Source organism: Dermacentor albipictus, chromosome 8, assembly GCF_038994185.2.
Source record: "Dermacentor albipictus isolate Rhodes 1998 colony chromosome 8, USDA_Dalb.pri_finalv2, whole genome shotgun sequence".
In the NCBI taxonomy this organism is placed as follows: domain Eukaryota; kingdom Metazoa; phylum Arthropoda; class Arachnida; order Ixodida; family Ixodidae; genus Dermacentor; species Dermacentor albipictus.
In genome coordinates this window covers 68,612,074-68,638,666 of record NC_091828.1, presented here as the reverse complement: position 1 = coordinate 68,638,666, position 26,593 = coordinate 68,612,074, and the positions used below count along the sequence as shown (strand labels likewise).

The window sequence follows — 26,593 nt, the reverse complement described above, 5'->3', positions numbered from 1 at the left end:
GCAGCCAGTCTGACTCGACAGAACTTAGTGGAACGTTACGAACGTATCGAATTACTCAGATAATTCTCGGTTCACGCTTACATAGTCGCCTCTACCATAGAGTGTAAGTGTTTCTCGATTTTTTGTTTCGTCAGTACGTTGCAATGAAACGACGTATCTACTGTCAGGTGGTCGCTCAAACCGCGCAATAAGGTGACAGTGGTAAATTTATCAGGGTGAGTTGTTAATACAAGATGTAAAACGTTGTACGAGGGAGCAGTAAAACGTGCTGAGTCAGTGACGAGCTGCGTTAAGGCGAATGTTATACACGTGTTTAGGAAATCGCTAGCGGGGCTGCTTATAGATAATGCAAAGGCAGGATCGGACCTATCAATTGATGGAAAAATAAAATCGCCAAACAGAAGGACAGGACTGTTAGGATATGTTTTTATTAACGTATTTAAGGCTTCATGAAGTAAACGTGTGAAAGAACTGTCGGTACTAGGAGACCGATAGCAAATACCAATCAGAATGTGCAGGTGTGTAGCAATGCATCGTATCCAAATCATTTCCATTTGTGAAGAGAGGCTTACGAGCGAACAATGCAGGTGCCGCTTAGTGGCGATTAATACACCCCCACCGCGTGAGTTATCGGGTCTATCTTTTCGAAAGATGTCAGAATGACAGAGGTAAGGGAGAATTTCGGTAACATCGATTGATCTGTTAAGTCATGTTTCTGTTAGTAGTAAAACATCGCAAGAAGATGAGCCTATTACACTGCACAGTGCATCGCGCTTGGGAACAACACTTCGAATGTTAGCGAGCAGGAATGATCAAGGCGGAGAGTTCCGTGGATGTGGTCTACAATTTGGTCTGAGTGATGGCTAAAGGCGTTCCGCAATGATCTGGTTATGAGTGTGGTCGAAGTAGTAGGTTTTTTCACCTACGATAAGCTTTTCATGCCGCAACTTGTACCGTAGTTTACGGGCCCTTTCAAACCTGATGAGGCGTTTCTAGGCAAGGCGCGTGCTTGGGGAGAGATCCGGTGCAATGGCATACCACGTATCTCTAAACTTCCGAGCCGAAGAAAGGACAAGATGCGTTCTTTTAAAGATGGTGAACCTCACAATTATAGCCCTGCACTTTCCAATCTGGAAAGACCCAATGCGATGTGCACGCTGAATATCACGCGGTTCTATTTGTACATGTAAATAGGGTTTACAATGTGCAAAAATGATTTTCTGAGAAACACACCATAATTCTTTTGGTTTATCAGGGACGCTGTGCAAAACGAGGGTATTTCTTCTACATCTACTTTCAGCATCGTTTATCCGGGAAGACAGTACACCCATATGTGCCGCATTTTGAGTGCTTATCTCATGAAGTTTGCCCAATTCAATCTGCATGTCGTCGATACCAGCACAGACTGTCTCAATTATGTCTAGCCATGCTTTAATTTCACTGAACGTTTTATCATGATCAACTAGTTTTTTTAATAGACTTTAGTTGTTCAAGCATTACCGTCTGTCCAGATTGCAGTTCTTTCAAAACATTAAGAATTTCTTTGTCAGGACAGGGGATAGATTCGATATCACCAGGTAGCATGAGGAGCTTTAATTGCATTTGTGCACATTCACAGACAATCAAAGAAAAGCGCCGTGGGTCCGGCAGCACAAAGAGTGCACGGTGGCTACTAGGATTTGCGTAAAGGCAATAAGAGTTCGTTACCTGCCCCAGCAGGAAGCGTGGAACGTTAGCAAGGGCTATCGCTAGCTTGCTGCCGGACCCACTGAGGGGCGCGTTGCTGGGGCGTTGCGTTTTAACAGAATTCCACGCATGCGCAGAATGCACAAGGGAAGCTCCGGTATCCAGATGACTGAGTGAATGCCACGATACTTGTAGATATAGTCGGCGGCCGTGTACAAAGTACGCGGACAGCGATCTGCTGTCAGTGAGCCGGTGATCTGAAGCCCAGGACGGCTCCACTGGCTCCACCGCATTACGCCCGTAGACCAGAAGTTCTGCGTCTGGACTTCACCTGGCGACAGATTCTGGGCATGGGGCGCGAAAGCTCAAGGCTCCAGAAGCTGCAAGCTCATAAGTCCGAGGAACTGCACCAGGAATAAGAGTGGAACGTTAGCACAGGCCGTCGCTAGCTTGTTGCCGGGCACACCCATTTTAATTTTCATTTCTGCTCTTGGGTTCGGGTTAGATGGTTCTGTTAGAATAGACTTTTGTTGTCGTTTCGAGCAGGCCCTTCCAGTGTCGGTGGGGAAAGTAAAGTTCGCTGAAAATTTGCGCCTGCTTTTGCAATGACTGGTTCCGTTTGTACAACTGGTAACAAAATCACGTTTTGGACGTTTGGGAAAGAAGTTTAGCGTGTTCATAGTGTGTGAACGCCAACATGGGAGAGTAATGTACGGATGTTTGGCTCACACGTTTTTTTCTTTTGCATAGGTTAACCAGAGGTACACGAACTATCAGTTCTAATAGAAAAAAAATCGGGTAGGCTCGATTGGGATCGCAGCCGCAATGAGGTGCGTAAAATTTCACATGCGTGCTGGAGATGGAGTATGGACGGGCACTGAGGTACAGAAGTGGCCTAAGAAGCACAAACGTTTGATTTATTTACGGATCAGCTAATTCATGGTGAAAAAATCTGGGTTCGCACGCACCGAAAACACGACACGATTATGAAGAACTCCGTAGCGGGGTGGAGTCCGAGCTAATTCGGACTATCGTGGATATTTTAGCGGGCAGCATTCGCATGGTAGACCAGTTTTTCGCATTTCGAACCGGTGCCCTCGGGCTTTGTAGCGAAACGCCAAAACCACTAAGCCATCACGACTGGTCTGCCGAATATATGCTACAGCTAGTAGAGGTCTTGAGGTCCAATTTCGCAATTGTGCTCGCTCCTTTTTCGTGGTGGGCCCGCTTCGTTTGGAGGGTGTTATGATACGTAGTGCGAACTCAAGTAACCATGCAGTCAGTACGATGCTTTTCATAAATCCCATGGATAGCATCTGTAAAGGAGGTGCATTTTGTAACAAAGAAGCAAATAAGTATTCGCCAAGGAAACAGGATTTGCCACGCCGGGCAGGCATGGGCCAACTACAAGAATTTCATCTCGAGGGTAATGAATTGAAGTTGTTTTTCTTATTTATGGCAAATGTTACTAGAGGCGAGAGTTTGAAAATCATCTCCTCTAGAAGCGCGATCTCAGCGAAACGAACAAATATTGCGGCAGTTTAACCTTGCCACCATAAGGAGATCAGATGAAGCAGGAAGGCATAACACTTGAAAGCATGAATGTATCGCACAAATCTGTCGTTGTTCAGGATGCATGGGCATGTAGTATACACGATAGCAAGTTATGTTTTTTATTGGTATTTTGTTTTTGTTACAATTCTTTCGTGTTTCTGCACTTTTGTTTCCTTACTTCAATATGTATACATTTTCAATGTCAGTTCTAGTTCTTGTCTGTTCTTTAAATTGTATCTTCATTCATTGTCTCGCGGTTGGATGTTCTATCAACCCGAACAACCTAGCCCAATATTTAACGCAATGTAGCTATATGCATTCAACCATGTGTCCGGAGTCGTTTGCAGTCTAAAGTAGGAGGACCAGAGAAAGAGGAATGGCGATGCAACGCACACTTAGACCAAGACGTTTATACTATACTTTAGGGAAGATCAGTTATAACACGAGTGCAGCAAAAATCAAAATCAGGACACGACTACTGCATTTTGTACAGCTTTAAACGCGCTGCAGTCAACGGAAAATCGGGCTTCACGTGGATTTCGCACCCGCTCCCATTTGGTCGGAAAGTTTTGACCGGCGTGGCGTGCCAACTGACGTGTCCGAGCCGCGTGTGGTCTCCACTGCCCTGCAGCATGCGTGGTGACAATAACCGGTTTGTGAAAAAGTGTGAACTTGCTTTCTTGCAGAAGGCAGTCTTATGTTGACGGAACGAATGTTTACAAAGATTGAGGGCACACAGCGGCGTTTCGAAGCTTGGTGTAAAGCTGTAGCAGAGCTATATGCCACCAGCGATCCACTGATGAGGATCAAGCTTGGGCCAATGGCGACCGGCAGGACCAGACAGCGCAAAGACCACACCCCCGATGTTGTTGTTGTTGTTGTCATGAGTGGCCGTGGCACATACCCACAATGGGGGGATTGGCCAAGAATCGGGTGGTTCAATTAGGTGCATAAAAATAATAATAACAACAAGGGAGTAAACCATTTGAGCATTGGAGTTTAAAAGTGAATGTTTTGTGTTTGGAGAAAAAGAAAATAATTAGAAGAAAACCGGTATAAGACAATAATAGTAAAAATAAGAATAATTGCTGTCGAGCCTCAACTACAGCACACACCCACTACGGAAGATCGCGATTGCATTCTTGAACGTTTTTTGGCAAGTTGTAAAAGAGATTCGCGAAATGCAGGTGGGGTGAGGGCGACGGACGGATGATTAAATTGGCTATGCTCTCGCAAAGGAAGCACCATTAAACTCCTTTGAAACCCACCAAGTCAAACACGGTGTAAAAAAAGGCACTGCGAGAATGCTAAGCTATGAGCAATTTCAAATATTGAGGGCAAATAAAATTGTTCAAGCGAAAAATAAAGTGGCACTGTTCCGAACCGAGCCCACCAGCCAACCAATCACGGCTCGGCCAGTGAGTAAGGTTCTAGCCTTGACCCTTGGGATCGGAGCCAACCTGGGCGACAGGTGCCACCAGTGGCGGGCATTGCTTTACTCTAACCCGCCTCCTACCGAGCCCCTGCGGTGGTTGTCCAAACTCGGTCATGGCTCTGGTGAGAGAGTTGATGTTGCAGTTATATATATGCTTCTCAATCCCAGTGTTTAGCTTGATCAACCAAAGAGGACAAAGAAGAGTTGAAAATAAGCGGTGACATGGCCTATCTGTTCTAGTCTTTAGCTTTGCCAAGTAGAAGAGGACAAAGAAAAGAGTTGAAAATAACTGAAGATGTAATCACTAAGCATCTTTTTTCTTTGTTTTTTATGCCCCACAACAATATGCTGTGATTCTATTGCTTGCTTATTGCCTCTTAATTACATTACGTCATTTTTATATCCTTCTATTTGGTTAATTCATTTGTGGGTGTGATCCATTTTCTGCGACTACAATAACAACAGCTTTGGCAATACAACAGCAACAACATAGAAAGCCTCAGCTGAGAGAACCCATTCAACGAATGTTTGCGTGAGTTTTGGTTGATTAGGCCTCTTATGTGAATTGTTTAGCTTGAATCTGTCATGCCTCTTCAGGCGATCAAGCCAGCGCTGACCTATAAATTGTGTCGTGGGAAAGGGCCCAGTTCTTGGTTAGCACTCCTACTAGCGTAATGATTTGACCTCGGCATCGTTCTTCTGTAGCAGCGTTAGCGACATTACTGGGGCACTGGAGTCGTCGAGCGGGGATTTTTGTGCTGAACAACTGAGAAGTTTTCCAGGCGGAGCTCAAGTTAATGACATTTAAATTCCAGATGGTAAGCAATGTCCGTTAATTTCGGAAGATGTGGTATGGTGCGTATGTCATCAGAAGATCGAACCTTTATAGCAGGCCTTGGAATGTGCCCCATTTGCATGTGTTCCGGTGAGCGTTTTGTCCCGCCACATTTATTATGTACGAAAGCAACATTTGCGACGTGGCGTGTCAACCCCAAGATAGGCTTTCTTTAAAGTGCCTGCTTTTGCGTCTTAGCTTTATACTGACATAACCACCTCGAAGACTGTTAAAAAATGTACCACTGTGTCATTATCGCTAGGTTTGCTGGTATCTTCTGCCCATCGGAAAGATAGTGTAGCCGCTCATTTTCAGATTTAAACCTTTCGTTCCCAGTTCCGTTCTTTATCGTAGCTGTTCCCGTTCTGGCTTTAGTGCTGGAGGTTGGGACCTAAATTCATGCTGGTACGCCCATGGCGAATGTGATCCCTCCAATGAGGTCACAACATCGCTGTAAAAGCCCTGTCTTTTTGGATTAAGCTATCCAGCAGCTTTATCGAAACGCTCGGCAATAGCTCCTGAAATTATTGTATACCCAACTTATTGCAGAGGCGAGGATATTCACGGAGAGAGGCTGTTGCAGTTGTGTAGGTTAGGTCCTTTGCATATTCTGACGTTACTGCGAAGCAGCGTGCAATAAATTAAGCTAAATCGTCCCGACTTATCGAGTCAGCAGCGGAAAATGCGATGAAAGAGTCTATGCAGCCTAATATTGCTACCGTTTTCCAGCAGCAACTGCGTAACGACCTGAGCTTGCAACATCTTTTTTCGCGCATCACACTACCAAAGTTAGTGGCAGGTTCTCTATGCGCGATGGCTTACTTTGTAAAACCAACTACTTCGCCACTGGGGCTCGCTTTCGTCTCGCTGTGGCAGAAAGTCTTCGAAGTGACGTGCTACCAGGCATGCATGACGAAGCGACATACGTTTGTGATTCGACCGCACACTGCAGCGTGTCAAGGGGCACTTTTACTTGCCGCAGATGCATCACACAACAGAGAAATTTGTGTTAAGCTTTGAATGAAGGCCACGTCGCAAGCGACCTTCAAGCCATCCCAGTCTGCAGGAGAGTTACATGCAGCCATCGAAGCCGTTTTCATCGCAGTGTGTCATCACTAGTGGCACGCGAAAAAGGCAGTCGGCGTCGGTTCGACGGTGGTCACTATTGTAAGTTACAAGGAAGTCATTCTTGAAGTCGTAAATCTGATCTTGCCAAACGAAAAGACGCATCTCAATGAATTACAATGAAGTATAAAGAATGCTGGTCGGTGATGATCTTGAATGCGCGACCGTAATTATCAAAGCCCAATTTCTGAACAGGAAAACTGCCACAAGATATACTTGCTCAAGGACTTGTTCTTAGGGCAAGTTGGTGCTTAGATTTCCTAGGTATACTTGACTGTTGCACGAAGTACATTTAGCGAAAAATACATTTCGCGCTTCAGTATGCCTTCTTTCTTCTTTCCCTTTTCCCGAAATGTATTTCGTGCCAGTATACCTAGGACATTCTTGCTGCATTACATATTGTTGCGTGCGAAGGAGACCGTTTGTAACCCTTACGGATGAAGGGGACCGTTTACTTGAAGTCGCGGAGGTGAGCGCAAGAGCGGTCAGCTGGTTTATCCACTGAGCGTCGTCCTCTTCTTCCTTCCTCCACCCGGGACCGCAAGCACGTTCACTGGTCTTCGTTTTCGTCATGCGTAACATTCCTCTCGTCGCAGACGAAGCCCGCCGGGCGAGTCAATCCATGTGTCTTGACGTGTACAATTTCAAGCGGGCGACATGGACCACTTGTGTCTTGGCAGCTCTTCTACCACTCGCCGTGAGGCGAGCTATGTTATACGTTACTTCCGTGAGTCTGTCAATAATCACAAACGGTCCATCGTAGGTGGCCAAAAGCTTTTGGCATAACCCGCGTTTCCTTACTGGAGTCCACAGCCAGACTAAATCACCAGGGCGATAGGTTACCGGACGGTGGCGAATGTCGTAGCGTGCTTTCGATCTGTCCTGCGATGCCAAAGTGCGCAAACGAGCAATACGACGAGCTTCTTCGGCGAGGCAGAGAGTCTCGGCGACAGTGGGATTTTCGTGACTGCAAAAGGGGAAAACAGTGTCGATTGAGTACCGGGGTGGCCGTGCGTACAGCAGGAAGAAAGGGCTATAGCCGGTGGTCTCGTGCTTGGCGGTGTTGAACGCGTACGTGATAAAAGGCAGTACGTCATCCCAGTTCTTGTGGTCGGATGACACGTACATAGATAGCATGTTTACAATTGTTCGGTTGGTGCGCTCCGTAAGCCCATTCGTTTGTGTATGGTATGGTGTCGAGTGACGCAAGTGGGAATCACACAAACGAAGCAGCTCCTCTACGACGTCTGCTGTGAATTGTCGTCCACGGTCGCTGATGATCGCGCGAGGCGGACCATGTCGCAGGATCACATATTGCAGCAGGAATGTTGAAACGTCAGTGGCAGTTGCGGAGGGCACTGCCGCCGTCTCGCAGTAGCGTGTGAGGTAGTCGACGCAAACAACTATCCAACGGTTTCCCTTGGCTGATTTTGGAAATGGGCCTACGAAGTAAATGCCCACTTGTTGGAAAGGCGTGCTTGGAGGCGGGATCGGCTGCAGAAGACCTGCTGGAGCAGTAGATGGCCGTTTGTGGCGCTGACACTGCATGCAGCTGGCCACATACGTCTCAACAGATTGTCGCATTCCAGGCCAATAAATGCGTTCCTGAATCCGGTAGAGCGTCCTCGCCGAACCTAGATGGCCAGACGTAGGGTCGTCGTGCATAGCACTCAGAATCGCTGTGCGAAGGCTCTCCGGCACCACTAGGAGAAAACGTGCGCCAGTGCTGGAAAAGTTCTTCTTATAGAGGAGTCCATCACGTACACAGAAATGGTTTGCTGTCGTCGAGGCGGTCGTAGCGGTGAAGAGCGGTGTTAATTTACCGTCTTTTCGCTGTTCGGTTTTGAAGCAGTCGACGTCTGGAAAACGCGGCGACACAGAAGCCACGAGGTGATCGAAGTCGTCGGCGTCACAGTCCGTAGTACTAAGTGGCATACGCGAGAGACAGTCCGCATCAGCGTGTCGTCGACCACTCTTATAAGAGACGGTGAAGCTGTATTCTTGCAGTCGGAGCGCCCAGCGCGCAAGGCGGCCACAAGGGTCACGAAGATTCACAAGCCAACATAATGAGTGGTGGTCGGTGACCACTGTAAAGGGGCGTCCATACAGGTAAGAACGAAACCGCTGAACCGCAAATATTACCGCGAGGCATTCTTGTTCCGTCACAGTGTAATTCTGCTCGGGCCTACTTAATGGGCGGCTTGCATATGCGATCACGTGTTCGCGGTCACCGTAGCGTTGAACTAGGACGGCACCAATACCTATGCCACTGGCATCTGTATGGAGTTCTGTCGGAGCTGAAGGACTGAAGTGTTGAAGAACCGGTCGTGACGTCAGCAGGAACTTCAACTGACGAAAAGAAGAGTCACACTCCGGAGTCCACTCAAAGGGGGTGTCCTTCCGTAGCAGGCATGTCAGCGGATACGCAACATCGGCGAATTTAGGAATAAATCGGCGGAAATAGGAACAAAGCCCCAGAAAACTACGGAGCTCCTTGACACAGCGCGGTGCACTGAACGCTTCAACGGCTGCTGTTTTCTGGGGATCAGGGCGGATGCCATCCTTGTCGACGATGTGCCCAAGCACAAGGGTTTGGCGGTCTCCGAAGTGGCATTTCTTAGAGTTTAACACTAGACCAGCGTTTCTGATGCAGTTCAGGACAATATCCAGACGCGAGTTGTGTTCGCTGAAGGTGCGGCCAAAGATGACGACGTCGTCGAGGTAGCACATGCAGATGTTCCACTTCAAGCCACGCAATACAGTGTCCATAAATCTCTCGAAAGTAGCCGGAGCGTTGCACAATCCAAATGGCATCACATTAAATTCGAAGAGCCCGTCAGGGGTTACAAAGGCAGTCTTCTCCTTGTCGTCAGGATGCATCGGAATTTGCCAATAGCCGGATCGTAAATCTACTGAGGAAAAGTAAGAGGCGGAATGAAGGCAGTCTATTGCGTCATCAATACGTGGGAGTGGGTACACGTCCTTTTTTGTTACAGCATTCAAACGGCGATAGTCGACGCAAAATCTCCAAGATCCATCTTTTTTTTTAACAAGAATCACTGGAGCTGCCCACGGACTTGCTGACTCTTGTACGACTCCCTTTTTAATCATTTCTTGCACTTGTTCGTTGATAATCTGGCGCTCTGATGGTGAAACACGATATGGCTTTTGTCTAATCGGATTTGCCGAACCCGTGTTGATGGTATGGCGCGTCCGAGACGCAGGGATTGCAGGTATATTGTCCTTCTGCGCAAAGTCGAATACCGAAACGTGCTTCGAAAGCACACCCACTAACGTTCGGCGTTCACTCGTGCTGAGCGATTTATTTACCATCGACAAAAGGGCCGTTTCCGAACTGTGGCCATCAGGTTCTTCCCGCACATCTGTAAGTTCAGCCACTGATAAGGACGCGTGTTCCCTGGCGAAGGCTAATTTCATGCCATCTGATAGCATAACGGGCTCCTTAGAACAGTTTACGGTCCATAAGCCAGTGCGTCCACCTTTGATCGACACCACACAATGTGGCACTAACACATTCTTCTTCATACAGTTAAAGTGCATCGGTTCTACGGTAGCTTCGAAGCAGTCGGAATCGGCGCCGCAACAGACAACGGGAACGCAAACTGTAGATGATGCAGGTATGACCGTATCACCACAAACACACAGTGCAGTTTCGCGATCTACAGGGTTCTCCAGGAGTCCTGGTGGAATCCTACCACTTAAGAATACTTTTCCTGTGCGGCAGTCGACAGTAGCACCACACTCCCGCAAGAAGTCCATGCCGAGAATAACATCATGAGTCGACCGAGGAATAATTACAAACTCTGTCGTAATAACATGGCCTCCCAAAAATACGTCAGCACTACACACGCCAATAGGTCGCAATGGCTCACCACTCACTCCACAGAACTTTGAATCTTCGTCCCATTTAAACAAAACCTTTCGCCCTAACACGTGTTTAAACGAGACACTCATGACGGAAATTGTTGCGCCTGTGTCCACCAGAGCCATCACAGGGACATTATCTACAAGCACGCGCACTTTGTTTTTCAGCATCAATACAGGAGGTAGTTCTGTCAGTAGCACGTCTCCAGCGACCTCACCTCCATCGGCCGCGCTAGCTAGTTTTCCGGTGACGAAGGGGACGTGGTGCGATGCCGCGGTGAGGGAGAACGGGGAGCACGACGTTGCGGTGGGGGTGTCAAACTCCTGTCAGATGCCGGGGAGCGATTCCGGGAGCTTCTCGGCCAATACTCGTCGCCAGATGATACGTGTGCTGGCCACGGGGCACCGTGTGACCGTTCGGAGGGCCGAGAAAACTCTGAGGGCTGGCCATACCACGTAGTCATACGCTGGTTGCAAAACCGCGATATATGACCCGGGACACCACAGGAATAACACACCGGGAGAGGTCGAAACCTTGGTTGTTCGTCGATGAAGCGGATATTATCATTTTCCCGCGTGTAGTGGGTTGGTTCGTGGCGTGTGTCACGACGATACATCGGGCGTCGAGTAGGCGTACGTTGAGCGCGTTGGTCATAGCGCGGAGTCGGAGGGCGTGTTGTCATCCTCGGCTGTGGGGCTGCGCTGTACTCTACGGCCGCTGCGGTAACCATCGGTTGCCAAGGGGCCGAATGTGGCGTCGTCATAGCCTCACGTGACGTGTACAGGCCATGGTGGTCAGCAGTTGAATACAACTCCTCGCGGCGGGAAAGTTCCTCGCGGACGATCTGTCGGATGGTGGAAGGAAGGTCGAGGCAGGGACTCGTGTCCACACTGGCAACCGTCGTCACGTTTGCCAATCGACCAAACTTTGGCGCAATCCGACGCATCTTGAGCGTTTCAAAAGTCCTGCAGTGCCGAATGACGTCAGACACAGAACTGAGGCTCTCCTTTCCAATTAGAAAATTGTATACATCCTCAGCCACTCCTTTCAGCAAATGTACGACTTTATCTTCTTCTGACATGCGAGCACTGACCACCTTGCACAGCTTTAATACTTCTTCGATATATGTTGTGCATGTCTCACCTGGTAGCTGCGCCCGTTGAGACAGTGTCTGCTCCGCACGCTTCTTTTTGGCGACTGAGTCCCCAAAACAAGCCTTTAGCTCGTCCACAAAATGTTCCCACGTCGTAAGCGCGTCCTCGTGGTTCTCATACCACACGAGGGCGGTATCGGTCAGGGAGAACACCACATTGGTGAGCTGAGCGGTTGCATCCCACCCGTTGGATTTGCTCACTCGTTTATAGTGGACGAGCCACTCGTCGGCATCTTCCCCCGCTTTGCCTCCGAAGGTGGGTGGAACTCGGTAGTATGGCAGTGGACTGCTAGGCGCTGCCCTCGGGGTGGCTCCTTCTTCTGGCATGTCGAAGATGGTCACGGCTGATGGCGGGAGGCCGGCAAGTCGACGGCTTCGACGAAGCTGCGGCAGTGATGGTTCCGTTGTTGGGAGCGTTACCCCGGCACCTCCACCACTTTGTTGCGTGCGAAGGAGACCGTTTGTAACCCTTACGGATGAAGGGGACCGTTTACTTGAAGTCGCGGAGGTGAGCGCAAGAGCGGTCAGCTGGTTTATCCACTGAGCGTCGTCCTCTTCTTCCTTCCTCCACCCGGGACCGCAAGCACGTTCACTGGTCTTCGTTTTCGTCATGCGTAACAATATCATAAGAAGCCAACAAACACTGACACCAAGAACAACATCGGGGAATTTACTTGTGCTTAATAAATAAGATAAGGAATCGATAAATTAATGGAAATTAAAGTGGATGAAAAAACAACTTGCCGCAGGTACGAACCGAACCCACAACCTTCGAATTTCGCGTCCGATGCTCTACGAATTGAGGTACCGCGGCGCTGTTTCCCCATCCACTTTCTTGGGTATTTATGTGTACTAGTAGAACCCTGGGAGTGTTAGCCAGCGCCACCACTCACAGACCTTGGCGGCGGACGTGGAACACCCTTTCTGCTGCAGGCGTCACGAGAACGTGATCTTTTTGGGTGAAGGCAACTGGTCAATAAACACACATAGCAACCTGAAGGCATCAATGTTGCCGGATTCGAGACCCTCGTTATGTAATAAACGAGAAGAGAGGTGGTTAACCAAGGGTCCAGATTTTTCTTAGTCATAAGAAGCCAACAAACACTGACACCAAGGACAACATAGGGGAAATTATTGTGCTTAATAAATGAAATACGGAAACGATAAATTTATGGAAAGTAAAGTAGATGAAAAAACAACTAGCCGCAGGTGGGAACCGAACCCACAACCTCCGCCACCAAGGTCTGTGAGTGGTGACGCTGGCTAACACTCCCAGGGTTCTACTAGTACAGATAAATACCCAACAAAGTGGATGGGGAAACAGCGCCGCGGTAGCTCAATTGGTAGAGCATCGCACGCGAAATGCGAAAGTTGTGGGTTCGGTTCCCACCTGCGGCAAGTTGTTTTTCCATCCACTTTAATTTCCATTAATTTATCGTTTCTTTATTTCGTTTATTAAGCACAAGTTATTTCCCCTATGTTGTCCTTGGTGTCAGTGTTTCTTGGTTTCTTATGATATGACTAATAAAAATCTGGACCCTCGGTTAACCCCCTCTCTTCTCGTTTGCTCCATGACAGCGTTTTTAAGTCAGAATCGCTGAGACAACGACTAGCATAAGTAACAACGCGTTCTGCGTAATTGATTCGTTGTACGAGCACTGGTCCTAAGCCTACCCAACTGGCGTTACTATGGATGGTGGGTTGAAGAAGGGTCGAAGTGAGCCAGGATAGAATCCGACGTAAATGGTATCGTGAGTTGACCGAACTAGTACATGTTTTCGCAACGGACGCCTGAATGGACGCACAATGACAGCGAACCTAGAAAGAAAGCGGCGGAAATGCGAGCATAATCCGAGAAAACAACGGACCTCTCGTGCAGTGTACGGTGGCTTAAAGATGCTGACTACCTCAGTCTTCCTTGAGTCAAGTCAGATGCCATCCTTGCTCGCTATGTGACCGAGAATGAAAGTATGGCACTTAAGAAAGCGGCAGTTTTAGAGTTCAAAATCAAGCCAGCTTTCTCCACGCAATCCGAAACCTGGATAAAGCGGGCGTTATGCTCAACAAATGTACGGCTGAAAATGAAAACATCATTCGAGGTAGCACAGACATATATCTCCCACTTTAGTTCGCGAAGAATTGCGTCCGTGAATCTTTCAAAGGGGGAGGACGCGTAACGAAGGAAGCTCGGACGACACAACGCTAGATTCTGACAAACCGTCCTATGTCGCAAACGCGGTCTTCTCTTTGTCGGCGCATTGTATAGGTATCTGGAATCTCCCAATCGTAAATCGAGTGCGTATCGTAAATGCGTAGCGGCAGAATGCAGATTCGCGAGAGCGGGTACATATCTTTGTGACTGCGTTTAAGTTCCCGTAATCAATGCAAAACCTTCAAGGGCCATCTTTTTTTCTCCACCAGTAAAACTGGCGTTGCCATCAGGCACGACGAATCTTGGATGACATTTTTCGTTTACATCTCTTGCGGTTTCTCAGCAATAATCTTCCATTCCTAGGAAACGTCTCGATAAGGTTTCTGTACGATAGGGTGAGCTCAGGAGGTATGAATCCGATTGCGAGCGCGCGCAGGTGGACGAGTGCTACAGTTTTCAACTTGGAAGAGTTCAAACAGGGAAGAATGTTGGGATAGCATTTGTACCAAGTCACCACGTTGACGCGAAGACAGAGACTTGTTGACCATGTTCATTAATTCTTGGTTCAAGTGGGCATATAGATTATTAATTTGAGAAATTAATTTCTTTACTGACGACCATTAAAAAACTGTAGGTGTCGTCTTCGAAGAACGGGAGTTTCATGTGGTAGGGGAGTAGCATAGGTACAACAGAACAGTTTAGTGCCTGCAACGGCGTGGTTTGCTTGATCGCGGACACAACGCTACTTGGCACCAATGTGTCCTTCTAAGCAGAGAAATCGGTGGGTGGTAGAACCGTGGCGTCAAATGAGCCGCCAGTGTCAAGTGCAGCGATGGCTAGCAACCACGGAGGAAGTGCCACACCGTCAACAACAGGAAATGTATGGTGTCGTGGTCATTCATCAACGATTCGTCAAACAAAGACGCTGTTGAGAGAAAGCTCATTACTACCGCAATCAACAGCTGCCCAGCGTGTTTGCATCAAGTCCATGTCCAGGATAATTTTACGCGTGCACCGCTCAAGAACTACAAAGTGATTTAATAAACCATTCTGAGCCATTAAAACATCCGCAGCCAAAACAGCAACGAAACGAAGCATCTCGTCGGGTACAGCGCAATATCGAACATGATTGTCCAAACACTGCTTTACGACAAACGCTCTTCTTGAAAGAAAGGCTCATAACATGCATTATTGCGCCAGTGTTCACCGAGGGCATTATAGATACACAGTTGATTAACGTTTGCACTGTCTTTCGCAACGTCGTAAGCGGCAGAGGCGTATGTGTCGTATTTTTTCAGGCGAGCTCACCTCCATTGGCAACGCCGGCTAGTTTCCCGGCGGTGGTGATGACAATGAATGTTGCCACGGCGAGGGAGAGCGGTACTGGCGCGACGACCGCGGAGTCAAGCTGTGGTTGGAAACAGGGGCATCACTGCGGTGACTGTGTCTTAGAATGCCGTTGGGGAAGGTCGTCGCAACTGATGCCTTGGACCACGGATAGCACGAAGCATCGACTCTCTGGACAAGATGCCATTAATGCTGTCAGATTCGAAGCCTCGCTATCTAACGAACGGTTTGAAGAGAAACTGAGGGCCCAATTTTTATTAGCCATATCATAGGAAACCGACAAGCACTTCAGAAATAGGATGAGAAAACGGCTGACTTGGTAAGAGCACGAAACGTGCAATGCGAAGACGTGCATTCATGCCCCAGATCCTGGCATTTGTATTTTCAACCACTTATTTTCCAATAATTTATCATTTCTTTATTTCAATTAATAAGTGCAAGTAATATTCCCTATGCTGCCCTTGGTGTCCTTGACTCTTTATGATATTACTAATAAAAGTCGGGCCCTCTGTTAGCTTTCTTCTGGTTCAGGAAAGTTCTTTAGTGCTTTTTTGTGTTCTTTCTGTGATACCGTTCTTGGTTGGATCCTTCATCGTCTCTACCCTCACACCACAAGCACAGGGTCCTTGTCTTAATTTGGCAGAAAAGAAAAGCAAGAACAGGTAGTTCCCAACTTCCGTTGTGGATTGAAGCAGCAGTGGGGACGTGAACAACAACAACACAACAATGGGGACGTCACTTTGTGGAGAGCTTTGCCTGATTGGCGGCTTCGCGTGTGTACAGAATCTGAGACTGAGCAGTATGAATTCACTTTGGCCTACGTGGAAATGGAAATGACAGTGGATGAAAAAAACAACTTGCCGCGGGTGGGGAACGATCCCACGTCTTCGCATATGTATAGAAACTGCGTCTGTGTACGCCGAAGTACCGGGTATACCTGAACCTTCGCATATAGCAACGAACAGTGGAAATGAAGCCTCAATTGTTTTCTGAGAACACAAGATAAATTTATTCACCGTGTAGTTGGTCCTGCGACCTATCTTTACGCACAAATCGATGGAAGAAGCGATTGAAATATCTACAGTTACCTGCAGAAATATAGACAGTCCCATAGAAATCACAAAACAGAACTTATGTAAACGACGCATGCAATGAGTGTTAACTAATTTGTATTTCTGTAAACTGTGTACACACAAGGATTGGAACGGTATAGTGGGTCGTCCTCTTCAGCGCTTTTGCTCGTGAACGCCGCTCGCGCTCGGAGTCCGTGCTATACGCCTAGACTGTCGCCGCTGCGGTGCTCCTAGTCCGATGAAATCAACGCCTTAATAACTGCCTTATTCTAAAGCTCCGAGCATGCATATTATTAATTAACAAAGAACTGAATTCGAATTGTTACAACATCAATAAACATACAATGGGCACTGAAGGAAGCAGCACAACTTTTGTTTTTGTGCCAATAACCGAGTACCTTGAGTCACTTGTACGTTGCAATGCACCGAAGGTGTCACACTCGGACGGCAGTTGTGTAGGCGCACCAGTGAGGTGTTGGTTTATTAAGGATTTACTTTTTATTCACGTTCTTGAAGCATTATACATTAAACTTATTTTACTTGCCTAACCATGGTTAGCAGGTTGGCTTCTTCGTTTTTGTACTATTCGTGGTTTCTTGGCTTCATGCCCTCACCATTACTGGAATCGTGTTAGATTTAGGAGTAGGCTGAAGCTAAACCACAAAAAAGATGATCGGGGGTATGAAGTAGAGATGACAAAAATTAAGGCTATGCAATCAGTGCTAGACTAGAAGTAGGCACTTCTGCTTCCAATATTACCTTGTGCTATAATAACTGAAGCTTATTTCGTTAAAGAAGAGATACTCGTGGTTATCAAAACAATAAAACCTATCTGCAATTACTTCTCATGCGCTGATAAGACAAAGGAAGGCTGTGGAGCTTGTCAGTATTTCTGCAGGTTTGCCGAGCCCTGCAGTTCTATAGTCTTCCAGCTAAGTTTGGTGGCGTCGGTGTTAGTCGCCAAAATTTTACATACATCTTTCTTCTGATTTGGCGGCACGTAACGAACATGTATTCATGTCTCTCGTACATTGTTGCAGCGTGTAAGGCGTTTTATCGTTCCAGATGTTCGTTGCTTTGTTTTCTTTCTTTTGGTTAGGTGTCTGTTACATACATTTTCTCCGCAGAAATCTGTGTATTTAAGGAACTATTGTAAGAGAGTATAACCATTTTTTTGGCGAGTTGCTGTTTACTTGACGCGATGCTTTTTATCGCAAGAAACTCGAAAAAAAAAGAAAACAGCGATAGTCGAAAGAAAAGGAAACACGAGCGCTCGCTACATTTACAACTATTTATTCTGGAAACAGAGCATCCTATATATAAACAAATATACATATGCGCAAACGCATAAAACACGCAAAGGACTCGAGTCAGCCAAAGGCATTGTTATGACTTCTTATTGCTTAGCAATCTCAATTACGAATCATAAAGCGTAACAGCTAGTTTGACCCACGCTGGCTAGACCAGTGATTTGGATTTCGTAAGCCTCTAACATTTCGCGTTCACGGCTACATGTTTTGGACGACGCCCAGATCCCGGATGACAGCCGCGTGCTTCGAAAAGGACCCAAATACGGACTGGAACCGAAAATAACAGCGCATGAACAAGCTGCACTGTATAGAAGTATGGCGGCAAAAGCGGAAGCGGAACAGCTAAAAACTGTTTACTTGAGGGCGCCAATTCTCTCCGGAAAAGTTCTGCGATGCGACTAGCCTCGCGATAATCCCCAAATCCTTCACCCACCATCATCGCCTACTCTGGTGCCCGGGCCACGCGGGGGTACAGGGGAACGAAAAGGCTAACGCGTTAGGTCGAGGTTTCACTAACCGAGCGACGGCGTCCTCTTCTAACCCCAACCACCCCAACCACCCGCACTACCCCTCACAAAATTCCACCAATTTAAATGCCAAAGACATCCTTGCTCATCAGCGTGGAGTCCGAAGAAAATACCCGCCGCCTCACCCACAACTTAACGGGGAAGAGGCCGCCGATTGGCGTAAAATACAGACCGGGGTGTTCCCCCATTTAAAATTGCTAAACGCCATGTATCCCACTCGTTATAGGGCCAACTGTCCTTGGTGCGGTGGCATACCTACCCTAATGCACATAACTTGGGAGTGCACTAAGCACCCTCATAGGCCAAACACCAGTAGGACAATGGAGCAGTGGGAGGCACAGCTCGCCCGCTCCGACCTGGCAGGACAAAAGTCCTTAATTAGCCAGGTCAGGCAGGCGGCAGAGGCCAGTGGGGCCCTGGACTGAGATGGTCCGACCACCCCTCCTTCAAATTTTTACAAGTACAATAAAGTTTCTCTCTCTCTCTCTCTGCGATTCGCAATTGTGGGGATAAATAGTGCTCAGTTCAGCGTATTGTAACCTACTTCAAGGAGAAAGGCCTGTGCCTGCTGCAAGCAGACAAAGATGGCGTCTTCATTTTTTCGCCTAAAGGTACTTTTAAAGAAAAAGCGGTCATTGCCGTTAACTATAGAATTTCGCCTGCAAAAAGTCCGGACAGTTAATCACGCATGAGGAAATATTCTATTCGTTTCTGCTAAGACAACAACATAAAGAAACTGCAATGAAGCATAGAAAAATGCAAAAACGACTCGCTCACTATGTTTTTTAGTGGAAAAACGAACAAACCAGATACTCCTTTTACGAGCTATTGTTAGTGAACTTGGCATTTGGCAACTCGAGATTAGCCGACGTTTATTGAATTGCCTCAAGGAAATCGGTGACCTTTTTCTAGGTACTAACTCTGCCGATATCATCAGTTTTTTTTTTCTTGTTAGCCATAACATTGCTTCTGGCTTTTCTGTAGATATATAAGAATCATTTTATGCTCTTTCGTATAGCCAATAGTTTGTTGCCATCAAAGCACGCATTGAAGCACGTCGCGAATAGGATTTTTGAAACGCCATTGGTCTTAGCTCTGACAATTTTTGGACGTTATTGCAAGGTTATCTTAAAAGTAGCGTTATTTTTGACGACTGACAAACTTACAAGAGAAGGGCATCTGTATTGGTTCGTGTTTAGCACCACTGTTGGGGGACGCAAGCGGCTTGGGTCCGCCAGAACTAGGGGCCACGGTACAGCGCATGCGCAGACACATAAGTCTGTGTCTGCGCATATGCTTAGTACCGTGGCGCCTAGTTCTTAAGTACGCAAACCGCAAGAACCCTAAACTAGGGAACTCAAGCGGCTTGCGTACGCAAGAACTAGGGGCCATGGTACGGCGCATGCGCAGCACCTTATGTCTGTGTCTTCGCATGCGCAGTGCCGTGACCCCAGCTTTGCGGACGCAAGCCGCTTGCGTCCCCTAATTATTATTTCTATTACTGCTGGCAAAATATTGTGTATTGATGAAACTGTTTGTCATCCTGCTTTTATTTGTCTGCAACCACTCTCGTCCGTAACGGCGCGTTCGGTACTCTTATAACAAATAAAATATAAATAAATAAAATAAAAAAAATAAATATTCCCAAGGCGCATGTCTTCGCCGGTGCTTAGCCGAGAGCAACATTTCACTGGCTAAACAGAAAACCGCGCTCAGCGCTGGCTACTATTGCTCAGTTTCTCAATGTACGAAGAAAAAAATCAGTAGATGTGAAAAAGTCTCAAATATAAATTTATTCATTTATTTATTATTTCCTCAAAGGTCTCTTGTTCAGACATTACATGAAGGAGTGGGGGGTTAGTGACAAAGATAGATACCAAAAATTAAAAACGGATATTTTACATAAATCGCATGAATGCAAGTGGGTCCGTGATACTGGCAACTTCGGTGGGCAGGCCATTCCAGTCTCCTGTAGTGTGCAGAAAGAATGCTTGCTTAAAAGTCACGGTATGGGCTTATGGGGGATATACTGTGTTAGGGTGACTGGTACGGGCAATGCGATTTGCTCTTTTTATGTGCGGGTTGTCGAAAAGCAAAGAATGATAAAATTATTAAAACGGTTAAGACTTCCTATTCTATGGCATGAGGCTAGAGAAGACCCGCCGTGGTTGCTCAGTGGCTATGGTGTTGGGCTGCTGAGCACGAGGTCGCGGTGTCGAATCCCGGCCACTGCGGCCGCATTTCGATGGGGGCGAAATGCGAAAACACTCGTGTGCTTAGATTTAGGTGCACGTTAAAGAACCCCAGGTGGTCAAAATTTCCGGAGTCCTCCACTACGGCGTGCCTCATAATCAGAAAGTTGTTTTGGCACGTAAAACCCCAAATATTATTATTAGGCTAGAGAATTTAAGTTTATTTAGGCTTTTAGTACTGAGATGCTCAAATTGAACGAACAAGTTGACAGAATAAATCGTGTCGCGTGGTTCTGAACCGACTCGAGGGCGTTACTAACGTTATTTTGTGGTGGGTGTCAAAAATAGCATCGGCATACTCCAGCTTGGGTCACACGAAGGTTAGAAAAGCAAATTGTTTATTAGAGGGAGGAGCGAGGAAAAGGTTACGTTGTAGATAACCTAGAGTACGATTAGCAGAACTTATTATGTGGCTAACATGACAGGCCCAAGTTTAGTCAAGCGAGATATACAGACGAAGATGTTTGAATGAATCAATTGTTGGAATCTCAGTGTTATTGATGCTATAATTAGGGAAATCATAATTAGGACGAGGATGAATAGACATTAACATACCTTTAGCTACATTTAATGACGTGAGCCAAATTTTACACCAGTTTTGTTAGCGCGATAGGTCATTTTGTAACATCAAATGGTCGATGGGGTTAGTACCTGCTCGGTAAACCACACAATCATCTGCAAAGCGTCGGATATGAGAAGAAAGGGCAGGCAATTGATGTATATTAAGAAAAGGAGGGGACCAAGTACGGTACCTTCAGGAACGCCTGAAAGCACGGGTGTTAAGGTTGAAGAGTGTGAGTAAGCGTATACGAACTACTGACGGTTAGTTAAAAACCCTCGAAACCAAGCTTAGAACACAAGAATGAATGTCAAGATGGGATAACTTCATTAAGAGGTGACCATGTGTGACCTTATCGAACGCTTTTTCAAAATGTGAAAATATTGTGTTAGTCGGCATGTCACGATATAGGTTTAAATGTAAGTCGTGCAAGATGAGAGGAAGTTGAGTGTCACAGTAATAATTTTTGTGGAAACCGGGTTGACTTGGGTGAAAAAAATTGACGGATGTTAGAAAGTTAGCAATAGGCGAGTATCAAACGTGTTACATTATTTTACCAGACACGCTGTTATGGCAATAGGGCGGCAGTTACTCGGTGATGACAGCGGCTTTCTTTCTTGAAGACTGTGATGACCTTGCCCTCCTGCCAGTCATGTGGAATTGAAGCGCTGTTAAGTGATTCCTGGAATATGAGTGATAAAAACAGGCTACGCACATGTTTAGTATTTTTTTAACTTCGGCATTGATACCGTCTACTGCAGTAGATGGCGAATTCTTCAATGATTCAATTACTTTGACAATGCTGATGGGATTGAATGGGACATTTTGCATGAGCGGATATGCGAAGTATGGTTGATCTGACAAGCCGTCACGTAATTCATTAGGAAATGTCGAACCAAATGTTGTGTTAAGAAGATCAGCGACCTCAGTCTCAGGGATCGGAAATCTGGAGCTATTGATAAGCGATATCTCATTCCGTTGATTAGGATGAATAGTTTCCAAAATCACTTCGGATTAGTTTGTAGCATAGCTGGTAAAGTTGTAGAAACAAGGTTGTGTTGAGTTTTCGAGGTTAACTTGTCATATGCTTTCTCGGCTGCATATTACTTCTGCCATATGGAAGAAACAGCCCTTTTTTCTTATTATTCTGCCGTTTGAAGGATACATTGAACCATGGGAATGTTGTTCTTTCTGTTATTGTAATGGTGCGGGTCTACAGACGTATAAGGCGATGCATCTCTGCTTTGAAAAGCAGCCAGTTCGACTAGAGAAAATTTAGTGGAAAGTTAGCGACGAACGTATCGAAGTACTCAGATAATTCTCGGTTCATGCTGACATAGTCCACTTTATCATACAGCGTAAGTGTTTCTCGATTTTTCTTTGCTTCTTCAGCACATCGCAATGAAACGAAATGTGTACTGTCAGGTTGTCGCTCAAACCGCGCAATAAGGGGGCAGGGGTAAAGTTATCAGGGTGAGTTGTTAATACGAGATCTAAAAGGTTGTACGAGAAAGCAGTAACACGTGCTGAGTCAGTGACGAGCTGCGTTAAGCCGAATGTTATCGACGTGTTTAGGATATCGCTAGCGGGGCTGCTTATAGATAATGTAGATGCAGGATTGGACCAATCATTGTTGGAAAATAATATCGTCAGTCAGAAGGACAGGACTGTTAGGATATGTTTTGTTAACATATTTGAGTGTTCATGAAGTAAAGGTGTGAAAGAACTGTCGGTACGGGGAGACCAATAGCAAATACCAATCAAAATGTGCGTTTTGTAGCAATGCATCGAATGCAAATCATTTCCAATTGTGAAGAGAGGTTTACAAGTGAACAACTTGAATGGCGATTAATACACCCCTACCGCGTTAGTTATCGGATCTATTTTTCCGAAAAATGTCTAAATGCGAGAGGTAAGGGATAATTTCGCTATCATCGATTGATTTGTTGAGCCATGTTTCTGTTAGTAGTAAAACATCGCAATAAGTTGAGCCTATGAGACTGCAAAGTGCATCACGCTCGGCAAGAATACTTTGAATGTTAGCCAGCAGGAATGATAAACGCTGATCGTTCCGTGTATGTCGTCTACAATTTGGTCTCAATGATGGCTAAAGGCGTTCCTCAATGACCTGGTTAAAAGTGTGGTCGAAGTACTAGGTTTTTTCGCCTGTGGTAAGCGTTTTATGTCGCAACTCGTACTGCAGCTTACCGGCCCTTCCAAACTCGATGAGGTGTTTCTGGACAAGGCGCGTGCTTGGGGCCAGATCTTATGCAACGGCATTGCACATATCTTAGACCTTCTGAGCCGAAGGAAGGACAAGATCTCTGCTTTAAAAGTGAGCGAACCTCACAATTATAGGCCTTCACTTTCCCAATTTGGAAAGACCCAATGCGATGTGCACGCTCACTATCAGGCGGTTCTATTTGTACATCTAAATATTGTTTACCATGCGCAAAAATTATTTTCTCAGAATCAGGCAATGATTATCTTGGTTTATCAGCGATGTTGAGAAAAACAAGGTTATTTCTTCTAGACCTGTTTTCAGCATCGTTTATCCGGGCAGACAGTATACCTATCTGTGCCGTGTTTTCAGTGCTTATCTCATGAAGTTCGGCCGATTCAATCTGCATGTCGTCGATACCAGAACAGGTGGTCTGAATTTCGTCTAACCGTGCCTTAATTTCACTGAACGTTTTATCATGGTCAATCAGGTTTTTTTCAATAGACTTTAGTTGTTCAAGCTTTATCTTCTGGCCAGGTTGCAGTTCTTTGAAAACATTAAGAATCTCTTTGTCAGGGCCGGAGTTTGATTTGATATCACCAGCTAGCATGAGAAGCTTTAACAGCATTGGCTCACACTCACACACAATGGAACAAGAGCGCCGTGGGCTCGGCAACACAGAGAGTGCAAGGTGGCTACTAGGCTTTGTGTAAAGGGAATAAAAGTTTGTTACCTGCACCCGGAGGAAGCGTGGAACGTAAGCACGGGCCATAGATAGCTTGTTGCTGGACTGAAGGGCGGGTTGCTCGGGTGTAGCTTTTAACCAGAATTCCACGCTTGCGCAGAATGCACAGGGGAGGTTCCGGTGTTCAGATGATTGAGTGAATGCCATGATGCTTGCAGATATAGTCGGCGGCAGTGTACAAATTGAGCAGACCGGGATGTGCTGCTGTCAGTGAGCCGGTGATCTGAAGCCCAGGACGTCCCACTGGCTCCACCGCAAGGCGCCGTATACCGGAAGTTTTGCGCCGGGACTTAGCCTGGCGACAGATTCGGGGCACGGGGCGCGAATGCTGCAAGGCTGCAGAAGCTGCAATCTCCAAAGTCCGAGAAACTGCACCAGGAATAAGCGTGGTACGTTAGCACGGGCCATCGCTAGCTTGCTGCCGGACCCAACCATTTTAGTTTCCAGTTCTGCTCTTTGGTTCTGGTTAGATGGTTCTGTTGGAATGAACGTCTTTTGTGGTATCGAGCAGGCCCTTCCAGTGTCGGTGGGGAAAGTAAAGCCGGATGATATTTGTGCCAGCGTTAGCAATTACTGGCTCCGTTTGTACAATTGGTAACGAAAGCATGTTTTGGATGTCTGGGAAAGAGGTTCAGCGTGTTCATAGTCTATAGGCGACAACATGGGAGTGTATTGCACGGACGTCGGGCTCACACTTTTTTTTAGCATACGTTAACCATATGTACGCGAACTATCAGTTCTAAAATAAAAAAAATTAGGGTAGGCTCAATCGCGATTGCAGCCGCAATGAGGTGCGTCAAATGTCACATGCGTGTTGGAGATGGAGTATGGGTGGGCCCTGAGGTAGAGATGTCACCTAACAAAGAACAAAAGATGGATTTATTTACGGATCAGCTTATTCACGGTGAATAAATCTGGTGTCGCACGTGCTGAAACCACGACATGATATTGAAGCACTTCTTTTGCAGGGCCCCGGCCACGGCCACAAAAGTGCGCAAGTTTAACCCTTCCACCATAAAGAGTTCAGATGAAGCGGGAAGGCTTAACACTTGAAAGCATGAATGTATCGCACAAATGCGTCGTTGTTCAGGATGCATGGGCATGCAGCATACGCGATAGCAACTCATGTTTTTATTGGTATTTAATTTTTTTACACTTCTTTCGTGTTTCTGCACGTTTGTTTCCTTACTTCAACATGTTAACATTTTCAATGTAAGTTCTGGTCTTTGCCTGTTCTTCAGATTACATCGTCTTTCGTTGTCTTGCGGTTGGATGTTCAATCAAACAGAACAACCTAACGATATCTTCGACGCAATGTAGTGATATACATTGAACCATGTGTCCGGAGTCGTTTGCAATCTAAAGTAGGAGGACCAGAGAAAGAGGAACGGCGATGCAACGCACACCTATACCAGGACGTTTATACTATACTTTAGGGAAGATCAGTTATAACACGAGTGCAGCAAGAATCAAAATCGGGACACGACTACTGCATTTTGTACAAGTTCAAACACGCTGCACTCACCAGAAAATCGGGCTTCTCGTCAAGTACGCACTCTCTCCCATTTGGTCGGAAAGTTTGGACCGGCGTGGCGTGCCAACTGATGTGTCCGAGCCGCGTGTGGTCTCCACTGCCCTGCAGCATGCGTGGCGACGATAACTGCTTTTTTTTGGGAAGTGTTATCTTGCTTTCTTGCAGAATTCAGTCTTACGTTGACGGAAAGAATATTGCACAAAGATGGGGGGCACACAGCGACGTTTTGAAGCTTGGTGTACAGGATGTAGCAAAGCTATATGCCACCAACGATCCACTTCTGAGGATCAAGCTTAGGCCAATGGCGACCAGCAGGGCAAAAGAGCGCAAAGACCACACCCCCGATGTGGCTGTCGAGCCTCAATTACAGCACACACCCACTACGGAAGATCGCGATTGCACTCTTCAACGTTTTCTGGCAAGTTGTGACAAAAAGGAAGCACCTTTAAACTCCTTTAATACCCCACAAGTTAAACACGGTGTAAAAAAAATAGGCACTGCAAGAATGCTAAGCTATGAGCAATCTCAAATATTTAGGGCAAATAAAAGTTGTTCAAGCGAAAAAAAAGTGGCACTGTTTCCAACCGAGCCCACCAGCCAACCAATCACGGCTCGGCCAGTGAGTAGGGTTCTCGCCTTGACCCCCGGGATCGGAGCCAACCTGGGCGACAGGTGCCACCGGTGGCGGGCATTGCTTTACTCTAACCCGCCCCCTACCGAGCCCCTGCGGTGGTTGTCCAAACTCGGTCATGGCTCTGGTGAGAGAGTCGATGTTTCAGGACTATATATACTTATTTGTCCCAGTCTTTACCTTTGTTAAGTAGAAGAGGACAAAGAAGGGAGTTGAAAATAAATGATGACGTAATCACTGAGCATATGTTTTTGTTTATTATGCTTCACAAAATTGCGCTTTGATTCTATAGCTTGTTTATCGTTTCTTTAATTACTTTGCGTTATTTTCATTTTATTTGGTGAATTTTTTTGTGGGTATGATTCTTTTTCTGCGGCTACAATAATAACAGCTTTGGCAATACAACAGAGTAAGCGGTGAAGTCCGGCTCCCGCTTCTGAAAATGATTTTGGTGATTTAATTTGAGCCCAGTTCGAGTATTTGTGCCAACGGAATTGTCAACTTGTGGCGATCCCGTAGACACCCTACTCGTGAAGGTTGGTGACCTTGTTGCGATTTTATCGACCTT

At 46.5% G+C, this 26,593-nt stretch overlaps 1 long non-coding RNA gene across 2 annotated transcripts; it reads right to left on the bottom strand.

The window, feature by feature from the left end:
- Positions 1-1,570: 1,570 nt before the first annotated feature.
- Positions 1,571-25,746, bottom strand: LOC135914512 (uncharacterized). Of its 2 annotated transcripts, XR_010568329.1 has the most exons (4): positions 25,386-25,746; positions 23,849-24,229; positions 21,452-21,576; positions 19,854-20,052 (listed from the first exon to the last, which is right to left on the bottom strand). It is a non-coding gene; the product is annotated as an uncharacterized lncRNA (long non-coding RNA). The 2 variants fall into 2 exon arrangements; XR_010568330.1 differs by lacking the exons at positions 19,854-20,052; positions 21,452-21,576 and adding an exon at positions 1,571-2,090.
- Positions 25,747-26,593: the final 847 nt, after the last annotated feature.